A 14,399-nucleotide genomic window follows, 5' to 3' on the forward strand; every position below is an offset into this window, starting at 1 on the left:
TGGTGAGGACTGTGAAATATCTCATGAGCTCAAACTCATGGAAGTGTGTCCCACATTTGAAATATGTTCAGATGGTATTAATTATTTAATTAAAAGACTATCAAGTTTAATAAAAGTAAAATAGGATTAATATGTTCTCAAAGTTATACAGAGTTAATACCTACATGGAAGAATTAGAAACCTAAATTCTAATCTTCAATCTCTATTAATTAGTTGTGTAACTTTCACCAAGTCACATAACTTTCCTGGTCCTCAGTTTCTTACCTGTAAAGTGATTTTGTAGTGTTAAATGATTTCTTAAGCCTCTTCTAGTTCTGACTTTCTGTACAACCTGGTACTGTTCCGTGGTCATAATTTAATGAGACACATTAACTTTTCTGGCCTCTAAGGAACAATTTCCTTAACACTCAAATATAGTGTTTCACCCTAGTTTCTGTCCTATATCTAAGTATGTTTTGCCCAAGGGAAAACAGGCTCAGAGTGCTGTGATGGTGGAGAACAGTTTCTCATTTCCATTGGTTTTATATAAAGGGGAGAAAATGGTGTCATAACTCCAGTGGATTTATTTCCTGCTAACTTTAAAAGCTACGAAATGCTTGAAAATATATCCTCAATGTCACTGATTAGAACGTCCTGTGGAGACAAATTAATTTTCTCTAAATGACATTTGAAAACTTGTTAAGGGCAAAGAACAGGAGAATATGGCTATCCGATGAGTCATTTCATAATTTCAGGATGAAGTTGACTACCTTGTATGATAAGTTTTTGTGGAGCAAACAGGACAAGGTGAGTTTTACCCAGCTATGAGCAAAGTACCTATTACTAATTTAGAAAAGGGAGGGATAACAGTCTGGAAAATTATAGGCACATTTAAATAACTAAATGTGCTATAAAGATATATGCCAAGATTTTGGTGACAAGACTTAGAAGAGTTATGGGTAAATTAATACACAGGGACCAAGTTGGATTTATGAGGCATGAAATAATTACAGACAGTATGAAGAAGAGTTTTATGTTAATGCAAATTGATAGTGATACTGAGACTCCGGTGTTTGCAAATTCTGTTAATATCCTGGAAGTGTGTAATAGAATGGAATAGAAATAGCTAAGCTAATATTAAATCATGTAAGTTTATAAGTCTTGTTTTTTTGAAGAAGATATTATTGTAGCAAAAAAGGTTGTATATTTATGGTGCTAAATACCCAACATAAAAAATGTAGATAATGGAATGCTACCTAATTGGAAAGACATAGGTATATGATTGAGGTAACGGTTCTTTTTTTTTTCTTCTTCTTCTTCTTGTAGACTGGCTACATGTTGAAAGTCATTTTTAAGTAGCTCCTACTTGTTTTACTCTTTTTCTTATTTTAACTTTTGTGATTAAAGAATGACTTAAGTCACCAGTATGACACATTTTAAATAATACATTCTCAGTCATGGGGATTTGAACAAATTTAGGAGTTGCAAATTTAAAATGCTGATGATAGTGTATTCTTACCAAGTCTACAGAATATTTGAGTGAGATGCATGTAATCCTTTTGACTGAAAATATTAACATTTAAAATTTCACAGAACTAAAAACAATGTTTCAAACATGTCCATTACCGGTAGAGTAGTAGTTTAGACACTCAGAAGAGCTCTCCTGCAAAACAACTAAATCTTACATTACAAACACATTGCTGAGTTTCAAGAAATAAAGGAAATCTTCAGGGGCCCAAGCAAGCAAAGAGCAAAGCTGTAAGTTGAAACCTTACCAGGAAGCAGTGAAGAATAAGTAACGGGAAAGCTGAGTTGGCCCAAGGTATAAATAAATACCCAGGCTAACCCTGTGATTAAATGCTGTTATGAGGATGTATCATAGTGTGCAGGAGCCTAACCAGGAGCGTTAAAGAAACCCCAAGTAGGTACCAGAACCTGTTGGATAACAGCAGAAGCAAACAAATCCTTTTTTGTTTGAAGTATCATACTTTTAGGGCCTTATGATTCCCACAGAGTAAGGTCAAGAAAAGAAATGCTTATAATCAGAGACCACAAAACACAGAAGGAAAGAAGACCCAAGGGTAAGTATCAGCGTAAAGAAGAAATATTTCAGATGCTTTTTAAAAAGGTTTTGTTTTTAGGGGCGCCTGGGTGGCGCAGTCGGTTAAGCGTCCGACTTCAGCCAGGTCACGATCTCGCGGTCCGTGAGTTCGAGCCCCGCGTCGGGCTCTGGGCTGATGATGGCCCAGAGCCTGGAGCCTGCTTCCGATTCTGTGTCTCCCTCTCTCTTTGCCCCTCCCCCGTTCATGCTCTGTCTCTCTCTGTCCCAAAAATAAATAAACGTTGAAAAAAAAAAAGTTTTTGTTTTTAAAGGGCACTTAAGGGGTGGCTCAGTCAATTGAGTGTCGGACTCTTGATTTTGACTCAGGTCATGATCCCAGGCTCATGGGATTGAGCCCCATGTCAGGCTCTGTGGTGAGTGTGGAGCCTGCTTAGGATTCTCTCTCTCTCTCTCTCTCTCTCTCTCTCTCTCTCTCTCGGGGTGCCTGGGTGGCTCAGTCAGTTAAGCATTCAACTTCAGCTCAGGTCATGATCTCATGGTTCGTGGGTTCAAGCCCCACATCGGGCTCTGTGCTGACAGCCCAGAGTCTGGACCCTGCTTTGGATTCTGTGTCTCCCTCTCTCTCTGCCCCTTCCCCTGCTCATTCTCTCTATCCCTCTCTCTCTCTCTCTCTCTCTCTCTCTCTCTCTCACACACACACACACACAAACACACACATACACAAATAAATAAACATTAAAAAAAAAGATTCTCTCCTTTTCTCCATCTACCCCTCTCCCCATTTGTTGTCTCTCTCTGTGTGTCTGTCTTTAAAATAAAAAAAAATAACGTTTTTTAAAAGTATAATTGATATTCTTAAACAAGGAGAGAAAATGGAATTATATAAAATGCTCAGTTAAAACCGCAAAAGGCAGAAAAACTGTGGAAGACAAAAATAAGAAAATGGGCAAGAAGAAAAAAAAGTAACAAATATGGTATATATCAATCCACCGCTATCAATAATCATTTTAAACATCAATAGTCTATGCACCAATTAAAAACAGAGATAGTCATGCTGATCAAAGAATAGGATCCCAGTATATATTGTCTGTAAGAATCTCAATTTTATTAAAAGGACATCTTTGAATAATAATAGTAAAGGGATGCTGAAAGATATACCACACTAACACTAATCAAAAGAGTGAACATCTATATTAATTTCAGCCAGAACAGACTTCAGAGCAAGGAAAGGTATCAGTGATAAAGAGGGAATTGCATAATTATAAAGAAGTTAGTGCTCCAAGAAGACATGATGATCCTTAATAAATACATGTCTAATAATAGAACATCAAAATATGTGAAACAAAAACTGATAGAACTACACAGGGAAGTAGATGAATCTACTATTATAATTGAAGACTTCAATGCTCCTCCATCAGAAGTGGACAGATCCAGCCGCAGAAAATTAGTATGGACATAGTTGAACTCAACAGTGCCATCAGTTAACTGGATATAATTGACATCTATTGAGAATTCATCAAACAACAGCAGAATACACATTCTGTCCATGCTCACATGGGACATTTACCAAGATAGACTATGTTCTGGGCCATAGATCACGCCTTAAAAATTTTAAAGGGCTGAAAGTTCTAAGCTTCTAATCCTAGCTTAGTCTTTTAGTGACTGGCCCTCATTCAGGACTATTGCCTCACCAACCATTGCCTCATAAGAACAAAAGACACTCCTATCACCCAGGAAATTCCAATGGAATTTGTTGTATAATGCCACCTCTACATATATCCATTTTCCAAATGTGTGTATTATTGGTGAGATTTCTAGTCAGTTCCATTTGTCTGACCTTGTGCTAGTTTATCATTCTGTCTAACTTATCATAGTCATTTAATTGTTAATGAGGTAAGTTCTTATCAATCCCCTACCTGTGCTTCTTCTCAGGAAGTATCCTATATATTCTGGAATCATTTTTTAGGCCTAGTTATTCTAACTCAACAATCTACTTTTAACCACATTGCCATCATCATTTGATATTACATTTGACAATTAGCAAATACGTATTTGGCATCTACCATATGTATATACATGAGCTATGTTTGGAGATGTAGCACTGCACTGTGCTGTTAAGGCTCCTAAACGACAGTAGCTTATGGACTTACTCTGGATTTCATTTACCATGCTCAAAGCTAGCAAGCAAGCATGTTCTCTTTTAAAAGAATGTGAAATTCAAAGTTGAAGAAAATATGACCATCCTCCCCCTGATTTTAAGAGATGCAAAATAAAACTAAAGCTAAGGAGTTCACGCCTAAGCATAACTGACTTCCAGCCAATTCCTAATACCTATTTAAAATCCGGCAGGTCTGCACATCTGTATACTTTATTCCACATTGGTGAAAGTCTGGAAAGTTGGTGAAAGTTTGTTAAAGTAAAATTAGAAAATCTAACCTTCAAAGTAAGTAGAGAAGGTGTTTCCTTGATGTGATGCATGTGCTTGTAAGAAGGAGCTGGTCTTCTAAATAGTCACTATTCTGAGTTCATGGCTACATTATAATCATTACAGAAATTAAATATTTAGGTACCAAGATTATCAACTGCTCTAATGCAGCTAGTACTTGCACTATTTGTGATGGTAGGGAGTATTTTAATTAAGAAAAGTCAGACTTCTGAGGATTAAATCATCTGTCACTTACCTTCCAAAATGGCAACTAGCCAACTGAGAACAAACTTCCCTAAATAAAAGGGATAAAAAAGATGTCTAGGGAATTCTTCCTTCTGAAGCCAGGAAGCAAATGGAAGACCATGGGGGGGGCAGAGGAACAGCAGAAAGAAGTGACAAACCAGAAAGCTCACATTTTCACTTCACCTATCTCATTCCTGCTGTTTACACTTAGGCTGTGATTTTTATGGAGTACTCTGTTCTCAAAGAATTTTACCAATCCGGACAACACTGGACCCAGAGAGAGTGCTGAAACCAGAGGCCACATAAAACTGGAAGAGTGCAGATGGGATGGCAGAAGCTTATCAAGAGACAGAAGCTTGTTTAAAACATGTTTTTAGAAGACAGTATGTTACCATATAGCAACAAAAGGTACTAAGTTCCAATTGAGCAAAGTATTAAAGAGCATAAAGTGCTATATAATTCTGTCTGTATTCAAAGCCAGTGAAAATGAAGTCAGGGAAGTTATGGGAATTAATTTAAGTTGAAGTGGGGTAAGGCAGCAGTTTATATGATGGCAATTGCTGGTGCCTGGGCTAGAGCAACTTTTTGAAATCTCAAGTTTCTTTCCCATTTGTATGTAGGGATAGGCCCATCAGAAGACCTGGCTCCAAAAGCCCATTGCCTCACCAAACTCTACATATATTGTGGATGCATCATACTTTTCAAAACCCCTGAAGAGGAGAGAACAAAGGAGCAAAGAGAAGCCACTTTAGTACACTTCTGGTTGATAATAAATTTTGCTTTTAATGCTAAGTCTTGTTAGACTTACACAGAATGAATATCTATTAGATTTCTTTTTAAGATCCCTTCTCTAAGCTCCTAAGTATATGCAAAAGGTCCTAGATGGAAATTTTTATTCGACTAGTTCTAAAAAAATGTGGATTTCTTTCCTTTTGTTCTTTTTCCTTTTCTTTCCTTTTCTCTTCCTTCTTCCTCTCCTCCCTTTCCCTCCCCTCTCCTTTCCTCTCCTTCTGTCTTTTTTTTTTTTTTTTTGCTTCTTTTATCTATCAGATTTAGAGCACAAGTGAATTACAAAAGGAGGCAAAGAACCCAGATGGGACAAATGATGCCTAGCAATAGGCCACATGTTTGAGTCTGTAATATGTTTTCACTCTCTCTTCTAAATTTTGAATATAATCCCAGTTAAAAAATAAAAAAGCTTCACAGCTTGCATACCTGACTCCTCATTCTCTCTTCTATTTATTATTTCTAAATGGCTCATCTTTGAGGTGATTTTAAAGGGGTAGTGTTATAGAACTTACGTTTCCTTATTTATGGAAGAATTAATCAAGTGTGTTTAACATTATAAGTGCCTAGAAAGTCAACTTTGACCACTCTGATTACATTGTTAACGTAATACTGAATTTCTTATTTAAATACTGATTATTATTTTCCACATGATTGTATCAAATAAAAGCAATTACTATTGCATTTTGACTACATTTATTGCCAAATAAATGAATGTCTTGAATTTTTAAGTCAGGTGCTCTGTTCATTGAACTGTTTACAGAACAGAATGGTAGTTAATGTATATGGCATTTCCCCAAACTAATTCCATTTGCCACAGAACAATTAAAATATCCAGAACACAGCCTCACTTTTACTAATTCATCTGGTTTCTGTAATAAATTGTGTGTACTAGTGTTGGCTAAACTAATGAAAGTATGTTTTGCTTGTGAAAAAATAATTCAGTACCATATGTTCATTATTTATATGATGGGTGTAAATTATTCAAAATGCTTCTCTTTATTATAAATTTTTTTAAAGTTTTCACATATTTCAGATAACTAGTATTTTTTAAAAAAACAGTTGTTCATATAATATTTTAGTGTATAGTTCAATGTATATAGCTGCTTTCATTCAGCCTTGAAAATAAGATTTTTTAAATGAATCACTTATTCTCATAGAAATTTATGTTGTATATATAACTTCTGAGCTAAAATAATACGCAATTGCCACAAAAAGGCAAATTAATTACAGCATAAAAGGTCATTTTTAAGTTTTCTGACAGTGTAGAACATTAGAAGGACAAAAATCAATGGCACATTGTTCTATGCTGGAAAACATCTTGATTTAATCAAGACACTGTGTAGGCTTTTATGATTCAAAATAATTGTACTTTCTATGAAATCAGACATTCAGATTTGTAAGCTACTGTTTTAATAAGAAATGAATCAAAGATTAGAGAAACATTGCATTTACTTTCTTATTTTCTCTTACAAACAAATGTAACTTTCCAACACAAAGGCATTTCTATTTACTCTTTAAAGTTATATTTATACAATTGATGTATATTTTCAACATTAATGAAATAGCTCTCAAAATGTATAACCACATAGAAGTATAACAATTGTAAATTCAAGGATAACTTATCCTTGAAATTCAGGTTTTTATCATCTTTCATTGAATGGAAATTTGAAATGGTCTCTCTGGGGAATTATTTTCATTAGTACTCTCATCACCAATTCCCCCCAAATGCCCTTATTTAAAGATGAGTCATTGCCTTATTTAAAAAATACATTTTTTCTCTTTGCTTTTCTTTCTATCCTGAAAGCAAATGAATTTTAGGATTCAAAACATCATTGGCTAAACACTTTAACACTATTAACTGTGTGCTCATAAGTGAAAATCATGAGTAAATTTTATAAGAGGTAATGTATTTTATACTGTATTATACTGAAAGACTATGGAAATTGGTGCCAATAAACATGAGTTTGAATTCTAATTTTCCCACATTCCAGCATTTTGAGAATAGCAAATCATTCTCTGCATCTTTTTTTTAATCTGTAAGAAGACAATAATCTGATTTAAAAAATCATATTTTTGTGGGTGCTGGGGTGGCTCAGTCGGTTAAGCATCTGACTCTTGATTTCAGCTCAAGTCATGACCTCATGATTTGTGAGATCGAGCCCTGTGTCGGGCTTTGAGCTGACACTGTGGGGCCTGCTTAGGATTCTCTCTACCTCTCTCTATATACCCCTCCCCCACTTGTTCCCTGTGTCTCCCAAAATAAATAAATAAACTTAAAAAAAATTAAAAATCATATTTTTGTAAGGAACAAGTAAAACTCCTTAGATGAACATATTGATGAACCATAAAATACCATAAATATCTCTGTTATTATGTGAAACCAAAGATAAAGCAGTCATTGAGAATGTAAATATGTGGGGCGCCTGGGTGGCGCAGTCGGTTAAGCGTCCGACTTTAGCCAGGTCACGATCTGGCGGTCCGTGAGTTCGAGCCCCGCGTCAGGCTCTGGGCTGATGGCTCGGAGCCTGGAGCCTGTTTCCGATTCTGTGTCTCCCTCTCTCTCTGCCCCTCCCTCGTTCATGCTCTGTCTCTCTCTGTCCCATAAATAAACGTTGAAAAAAAATTAAAAAAAAAAAAAGAGAATGTAAATATGTAAAACCAAAGATAAAGCAGTCCTTGGGAATGTAAAAACAATATGGAGGTTCCTCAGAATATTAAAGATAGAGCTGTATGATCCAGCAGTTCCACTCCTAGGCATATATCTGAAGGAAGTGAAGTCACTATTGTAAAGAAATGTCAGCAACCCCATTTTCACTGTAGCATTATTTGTAATAGCCCAAAATCTAAAAACAGGTTAACCTAAGTATCTACTGATGGATGGGTAAAAAAAAAATACAGTGCGCGTGCGCGCACACACACACACACACACACACACACACACAGGAATATTCTTTAGCCATAAGAAGAAAGAAATCCTGCCATTTGCAATGCCATGATTGGATTTAGAAGGCATTATACTAAGTGAAATAAGTCAGAAAGAGTAAGATACTGTATCTCATTTGCAAGTAGAATCTGAAAAAAAAAATCCCATATTAGTAGAAACAGAACAGAGCACTGGTTGCTAGAAGTGGGGGACATGGGAGGGAGGCAAGATAAAGAAGGCCTGATTATTTAGACATTGGAAAAATTATTTTACTCTGAGAGCTAAATCATAAAATCAACATAGCATACACAACTAAGCACAGTCATCAAAAATACAGAATGGCTAACAGACATGATAGGAATTAAAATAATATAATAGAACATTTCAAAAATAAAACATAGTTAAAAGCCAACTTATTCATAAAGGGTGTTGGTAGCAAAAGACACTTAGGAAATTCAATTATCAACTCTACAAACTCTCATTTGACTCCAGCTTGATGGCTTACCATGACCTTTAAATTCAATTAGTATTTAATTAAAATTCATTCTACTTTCATTTAATATAGCATGGGAGGCCAGTTTTCTCCTTCAGATCTCCAGGGATTTGGGGGGAAAAGATCTATTTCAAATATTTGTCTACAATTCAGTTCTTACATCAAACTCCATTTTGTCTCCTGCTGAGCTATCATTCTTCTTTATCCCTTTCCCACAGAACCACCCAAATGAGAATGAGTGCATAACAATATAAAATTGTGACCGAGGTTCCAAGGGTGGTATGTGGGTAACATTTGTAGCACAGCACAGAACAATATAGAACTTGAAAGTCATTCAGCAGCCATATCTAATCACTGAGTAATTTCAAAATTCACCTCTCCTTGAAGAGCCTCACCTTTGTAGGTTTCTTATTCCCATTCATTCTGGTTGTCTCTCCCTAAATCAAAAATCTCCCCTCTCTCTACAATGGAGAACAATTCAGTACCCTCCAAATTAACTGCATGTCTTCTTTGCATAGCAGAGTTTATCAGACTGATTATTAAACAAAGAACCAAGGAGCAGTTGTAGAATCTCACACTTAACTGTGTTAGTTTCCTAGCGCAGCCTTAACGAGGTACCAAAACTTAAAAGTCATGAGGCTTAAAACAACAGATATGTATTCTCAGTTCTGGAGGCTTGACGCTAAAAACTAAGATGCTGACAAGGTTTATTCCTCCCAAGGAATTTCTGAGGCAGAATTGTCCTTTGCGCCTCTCCTGGCTTCTGATGGTTGCTAGCAATCCTTGGTGTTCCTTGGCTATGGATGTATCTATCACTCCAGTCTTTGCCTTAGCCTTCACAGTGGCTTTCTTCTCCGCTGTGTCTGTTTTTAAATTTCCCTCTTATAAGGACCTCAGTCATTGGATTCAAGCCAGCCTTAATCCATTATGACCCCACTTTAACTTGATTGTATCTATAAAGACTCGGTTTCAAAAGAAGGTCATCCTCACAGGTTTGGGAGTTTGGATTTCAATATTTTTTATTGAGAGACGCAATTAGATGCATAACGTGGAGCAAATGGCTTATGTAGGAAACTTAAAACCAGATTTTTCTCTATTATCGACCAGCCCCAAGATTTGGCATAGCTGTTAGTCTCTAATAAGAAACATCCCACTTTGTTGGGTGCTCAATATTTTTGTGTTTTGTAGGGTGACAAAATAAGTCACCCAAAAATATGGTATTTTTGTATAAGACTTATTTTGAGCAGAAAGCAGTCGAGAAGAAGCAGATACAAGAAAAAGCTGTCTGCTGTCCCCTATTTGCCTGAAAGCAGGACATAAATTTATAAAGGTGCCCTCTTCTCCTCTCTACTGGGAAGGACAAAAGTTAATCACTGGAGACAACTTAAGACTTTTATCAACTTGGCGACAGCACCAGAGGAATTTACATAATAAACTTTATTAACTAGCCTTGTCTGTCATTAATTTCCCATATATTTGCCTTCCCACAATTTGCCAGCCTTGGAAACCCTTTTTGTTTGTCCTGTCACTTCTCTAAAAACATATTGTTCCTTTGTTAAGATGCTACCTAAGCCCAAGTTCTAACCAAACCTCTGTTACTCACCTTGTGTACTCTTCATGTGTTATATGCGCAATGCATGTTAGTAAATACTTGTTTTTCTTTTGTTAATTTGTCTTAGGCCCATCTAATTTATAGATCCCCAGCTGGAGAACCTAAGATGGTTAGAGAAAGAGATTTTTCTTCCCCTCTAACTCCTATAAATATATTTTAACTTTCTTATGGGATCAAATAAATTACTTGGGAATAGATTGATCCATTTCAGGTCTGTCTTTTAAGATTTGTTAGGTGGGAACACAGCAATGCTCAATTTAGGACTAATTATTCCTCCACAACAGAGGCAAGGCTACCCAATGCCTGAATCATGAGGTTTTCCAGTTGGCTTGGTGGGAATGGGCACTATTTCCAGTTCTATGTGAATTCCAGCACCTTTGCTTCTAGGCTTCTGGGTGGTTCTTTCCCTGACTTTGGGTAGTTTCCTCACAGACACGTATTGATCAGTGCTGAGAGGGCTCATCTGCAGGTTTATAGATTTCTCTCTTTGGGCAGCTTTCTTTTCATCAGTGGTCTGCCCTGTGAACTCTACTTACTTTGCTCTACCAGTCTCTCACCTTTATCTTCTCCGATTAGGGGATCTGAGCTCTGGTTGGGTCCTCCCCCACGTACTGCAATCTTGTGTGACTTTACATCCTCCTGTGTGTGAGCATTAGATTGCTTCCAATATCTTGCTGTAAACAGTGCTGCAGTGAATAACCTTGTCCTTATTTTCATATTGTTAGAGGTTAATTTAACAATAAGATTTCTAGAAGATTTCTAGAATTACTGAGTGAAAAAGTAAGTGTACGTGAAGATTTTTTGTGTATTGCCAAAATACTTTCCTGGAAAGATTGTATCACTATCCATTCCCATTAGCAATGAACCAGTGTGCCTGTTTCCCTAATCCCCATGAACCAAAAATATTGCCATGTTTTTAAATTGTTGTCAGTCTGATAGTTGAGAAATGGTATTTTAATATCATTTTCAGTATCGTTTCTCTAGTTATCATTGAGTTTGAACATCTTTTCATCTGTTTGAGGACCATTTTTATGTCTTTTTTTTGGTGAATTTTCTGTTGAAAATTGTGTGTGTATATATATATTTTAACCTATTAACTACAAGAATTTACTACATTCCAGGTTCAGATAACTCAAAAACAACCTTAGTTTGACATATTCTGGAAAAGTTTTAACTCTTGAAGATTTAAAGAATCTTATAAAGATCCTATAAAGAAAATGAGGTCATAAACACCCATATTTAGTACTTTTGATATTGACTAAGTTACCATATTTAGTACTTTTGATATTGGCTAAGGCCATGAGTTCTGCGTTTGTGAGACTGAGCCCCACATCAAGTTCTGCTGATACCACAGAGTCTGCTTGGGATTCTCTCTTTTCCTCTCTCTTTGCCCCTCCCTGGATCATGTACACACTCTCTCTCTGTCTCAAAATAAATGACATTTAAAAAAAAGTTACCATCTCCCCTTTATAAATTCTCACTCTTTTGGTTATATATTTTGTTTGGTTTGAATGTGAATTTGATATACTGAGAAGTGAGAGTTCAATCAGCTATCAAAGTTGAGATATTTAGGCAGGGAATCTACAAAAAAGGAATTCAAAGGAAAATACTAAGTTAAAATATGAAATTAAGCATAATTAGTCTATAAATAGCAAGGCTCAGTGAGGTCATATATAGCTTATAGATGGCCTTTAATCATCATTTGTTAATTAATTCATTAATTAGTAGGGGACATTCCAGATAGAAAAAAGAAAAGGACTTAGAACCAAGACTTAGTTCTAAGGACTAAGAAACTGCAGAATTCAGAGGTTAGGTAGGGAAAGAGAAGGCCAAATAGAAAAGTAAGAAGTGATGGGCCAGAAAGAGCAATATTATGAGAGAGGAGAATTGTCAGAAAGCTAAGTGGGGAAGGCATTTCTAGAATTGAATCATAAACTATAGAATTCTTCTAAGATGTCAAATAAAACAAAGATATACTATAACACTTCCTAATGAGCATTGATTGTTTCATCTGCCTGCTTTAGGCACCAAAACTTCATGTGCAGTAGTTAGCTAGATCTAACAGTCTAAATTTGAGTTTCTAACTAGAAGAGCTTTTCTAACCATTATATAACCTCAAATTACTGCTATAATATGAAAAGGTAAATAGATTGTCTGAAAAATCTTTCTCTACAACATCACTAATCAAACTTCAGAGCAGTAACTTCAGGGCAGTGGGGAGATTTAATCTTCCATGAAATGCAGTGCTAAATAAAGAAACCTAGTGACCATTTGCAAATAGAGACATTCATCAAGTATAGATGGGATGAATGTCAGGAAGTTGAGCACTCGTTTGGTACATACACACTATATAATTAAAAAAGAAATTAACTGCTACTGGAAATGTCATATTTGAGAAATGGTTTTAAAATTCTACAAAGTCAGATTTAGGAGAAGAAACAAAAAGTTATTTTAAGTATTTTTAGAATGTATTATATGGAAATTTTTTTGAGAACTTGTATGTGTATGACAGAGAGTATGTTTTCATAGTCATATTTTTATACTGGAGTATTTATTCATATTCAGAAGTGTTAGATAATTGATATAAGCCTAATGTCTCTGATAGCAATAGAAATTTGAAAACAAATTTGAAACAGTAGAGAAATTATTTGGACAGGTTCTTGATAATTCAGGGAGAATTATGGACTCAGCATTTCCAAAGCCAAGATTGTTCATAAATTATCTTTGTGTGTTTATTTTTTTGTTTAGTACAACAAGACAAAAAAACCCACAAACCTATGTTTTGGAGTAAGTTTAAAAAGTTCCATCACTTTTTGTTAATGAACCTACTATCTCTCTGCATAAATTGGCAAAATTTTTATCAGATTGAATCCTGATTAAAAAAAAAAATACTGGACACTTGGGTGGCTCAGTCGGTTAAGCCTCCCAACTCTTTGTCTCAGCTCGGGTCATAATTTCACAGTTCCTGGGATGAGTCCCACCAGGTCTGTTTCTGCTCTGACAGTGTGGAGCCAGCTTGGAATTCTCTCTCCGAGTGCAAGTGCATTCTCTTCCACAAAATAACCTTAAGAAAAATTTTTTAAAAAAGTACTTCCTCTGCAAGAATTGAGCTTCAGTGGGCTAAATTTTTAAGATAGACATTAAAACTCCTTTTTCACTATAGAAAGTATATTAAAGAATTCAAATTTCATGTTTAATTATTATCCTAATAGTACAGTCTTGGAACAAATGAGGCCAAGTCTGTTAATAATTTAAAAATAAACTTTTTTTAATGTTTATTTTTGAGAGAGAGAGAGGCAGAGTGTGAGCAGGGGAGGGGCAGAGAGAGAGGGAGACACAGATCATAATTTAAAGTATGATTTAAAAAATTGGCGGTATAGTTTAGTTCTTATGGATGGTAAAACTTGAGTGATTATATTTGACCTTTTTAATCAAGTCAGGCATTCAACTTTGTTTATTTTTTGTTAATATCATTTTCATTAGTGACCTTTGCACTTGATTTAAGTTTAATTTTCTTCCAGTCTTATAAAACTTAATCGTAGATATGAAACAAAAAGCTTAGTCAGTATTTTCCAATGTGTTTACAATTATTTTTATCAATAGCCAATAATCTGCAGTCTGTTTGTATGTTATTAGATACTGCCATGTTGTTTTTCAACTTTGTGTGTACTTCTATACATTATCAACAGTTTGTGAGAGTGATCTTTATATCTTTAACAAAAATTTGCATTGTTAAACTTTATTGTTTTTTTTAGTTTTCTAGGAAATACATACACACACATATTTTCTATTGAGTTGCACATACTTTTCTTAATTGCTTATAAAAAGTTTGTAATTTGGGTAGAAATAGTTTTTCTTTATGTTATACAT

At 35.3% G+C, this 14,399-nt stretch overlaps 1 pseudogene; it reads right to left on the reverse strand.

Moving 5' to 3' along the window:
• The window catches only part of LOC124523450 (ATP synthase subunit d, mitochondrial-like), a 56,326-nt pseudogene that overhangs the window by 12,276 nt on the left and 29,651 nt on the right, over nucleotides 1–14,399 (reverse strand).

Source organism: Lynx rufus, unplaced genomic scaffold (assembly GCF_022079265.1).
Source record: "Lynx rufus isolate CCGP_SWC_20201006 ecotype Redwood Valley unplaced genomic scaffold, mLynRuf1.p SCAF_4, whole genome shotgun sequence".
In the NCBI taxonomy this organism is placed as follows: domain Eukaryota; kingdom Metazoa; phylum Chordata; class Mammalia; order Carnivora; family Felidae; genus Lynx; species Lynx rufus.